Source organism: Charadrius vociferus, unplaced genomic scaffold (assembly GCF_000708025.1).
Source record: "Charadrius vociferus isolate BGI_N301 unplaced genomic scaffold, ASM70802v2 scaffold1149, whole genome shotgun sequence".
NCBI classification, from domain to species: Eukaryota; Metazoa; Chordata; class Aves; order Charadriiformes; family Charadriidae; genus Charadrius; species Charadrius vociferus.
The window spans coordinates 23,609-26,427 of NW_009649965.1; positions in this window are offsets into that span (position 1 = coordinate 23,609).

Genomic DNA, 2,819 nt, shown 5'->3' on the forward strand with positions numbered 1-2,819 from the left:
TTCAGCAAAAAATGTAATAAGTAAAAGGGGGTGGATTGTGAGAGATGGAATTGTTTTGCTTCAGCCATTTTGTATGTGAACGACACAGGCAGGGCTCTGAGCGGCCATTTTGTGTGTCGACAGCACCAAGCAGAGCATGTAACTTAGAAAAACAACTCCTTAAAAGGAAAAAAGTGTGAATCGAGTTTGTGATAGGTTAACGGGTCGTGAAAGAATGTGCGCCCTAAAGTACCTAACCAATGGGAAAAGGGACAGGACATAAATACCTGGAATTTTGTAGCTCTGTGTGCTCTTTTTGAGAGGCACCTGACTCAGCTGACTCGTTTATTTTGATCCAGAATAAACTTTTATCTTTGCTTCAAAGACTTTGTCCTCTCTACATTTTTATCCGTGAGCGAGCGTTTCTCACACCCGAGACTGGCAGCACCGGGACAGTAACCCTGCCAGGCGGCCCGGCCGCTCTCCACCACTGTTGCAGCTGGTTTGATTACCTGCAGCTCTGAATTTCTCTGGGGGGTGGGGTGGGGAGAAGGAAGGCGGAAGGATGCAAACCAGTTTATTTGATGGAGTGTGTATTTGCGCTTTTTTTGTTGTTTTGTTTTCTTTTCTTTTCTCCTGACAGACAAAACAGGGCAAGGTGTGTTTGTGGGTGAGAGAGAGGGCGGAAAAGTTTTCCAGAAATAAGTGACATGGACCAAAGCAGAGCTCGGCTCCTATCTCCAAGCAGACTTCAGGTGGCAATGGGAAGAGGAAAATAGGGTGTTACTGTTACCGTAAGTCGGCAAAAAGATAACTCTCTCAGACTCAGTTTGGAGATTTAGAAAGCAGGCATTCTTTATTGCAGCACTGGGCTCCACATAGTTTGCGCACCCACTTGCTCGACTACAAAGATTATATGCAATCAAAATATACATATTCATTAGATTTCCAAGAAATGATTAACATATTCATACTATTACCATAACTCATTAATATATGTAAATGTCCTTGACACATGTGCATTTATGTCTATTGGTGGTCTTCCAGGGCTCTCTGGTGGTCGTCGATAGTCTTCCTCACCGTGTCCACTGATTGAACTTGGTCTTCGTGCATGCTCTGTTTGCCCTTTGGCCTAATTAGACAACACGTAATTACACAAAACTAGCTCATTCTAGCCTATATTCCTTATCTACTCTATTCAAGGCTACTGTGTCTCAAGACTTCCTTTTATCTACCGAAGCATAGCACCTGTTTGACCTGTTGTCCCAAATCTGGGTTCTTTACCCGGTGTGCAAGCCAATAACACACAGAGAAGAGGTATTTCTAAGTTTATTCCATTAATGTGCAGAAATGGGGTGCTTGTCCCAAAACAGGAGCACACCTTAGTTCCAAAAATCTCTACTTTTATACATTGATTATTACATATTCAAACAATTAATACATATTCATTGTTATTCTCTTTAATGATTGGTCAAGATTTCTTTGCTTCCCATGTACATTAGCGTGCAGACTCTGTCTCCTTCTTCCATTGTTCTCTTTTAAGTAGGTGGTATCATTTGGGTAGGTGGTCAATGAGTCGGTGGTCGCGATCTCCCCCTGCGGGAATTACCTTTTACCTACTTCTCCTCTGATCTTGGTAGTTCCAAGTGGTTTTCTTGGTTTACTGACCAGGCCTACAGTTCATCACTCTCTTGACAGGAATACCCTGCTTATCAACAATGCTACATTGTCTGGTGGTTAGTTCCTTAACTGAATTGTAGATAAATCTTGTCTAGTTACTATTTCTCTATTTTAATATTAGGTAAATAATTAAATAGGGTTGGGGCAGTATAGAGGACTTGAGCAGCAGCAGGTTTCCTTGGTTGCTTCAATTACATTTTACATTTTATTTTCCTAGTTAATGTCAATTTTATTACAACACTATCTGTTTGTAAAACATCCCGAAATTTGACTGTATTGCTCTAGGGAGGGAACCATATGTCCTTCAGCTTGGTATCATTACTGTAGCTTTTCTTTAGGAGGGCTATTCAAGTTGGTAGATCTCCAAGGCTAATCCAAACAACTCATTTGATTTTTGAGGTCTGGAGGCCAGACGGAGCTTGTGTCTCTGAGGCTCTTTATCTGGTTTTGGAACCATCCAAAAGAGACTTTTCTTAACGTCCACAACAGCACTGGGATCTGCCGAGGAGCCACCCTCGGCCACCGGGCAGGGGTAATCAGCCTCCGGCGGGCTGTTTAGTAAAACTTATAGCCCGCTGCTTGCCATGGCAGCTGCTCCTGTTGCCCCCCGGGCCCTTAAGACCACCTCCGTGGTAGGATGTGGCAGTGGTCACTTGAGCCCCACTGGGGTCAGAAGTGCTATGGTGGTTTTGTGGGTTCCTCCCCCCCCTTTTTTTTCTCCGTGTGTTTGCTTGTTTGCTGATACTCTTTTTTTTTTCCAGTTGAAGTTTTGCAGAGAATGGAAAAAAAAAATATCCAAACTCACTCTTGTTCACCAACATTAAGGAATGATCGAAACAAATCAATTAAGAGAGAGGAAATCAGTTTAGATAGATGATCTTCTTTGGGAGTAGAAAATTGCCTTCTGTATTAGTCCCTTTATGCTGGATTTGTGGATATTGCAAGCTGTAAAGCTTGTTTGATTGTCCTGGTTTGAGGCAAAACAGAATCAATTTTCTGTTCAGTAATTTTACTTTGCAGCTAAGCCTCTTCTAACTAACTGAACTCTCTGAAATTAACAGTGTATTGTGCAGAAACTGTTCCCTCTCAGAGTGATAAGACTTATGTTTATAGTTGATGCCAAATAATGGTATGCAGAGAGGCTCTTGATTACACTTATT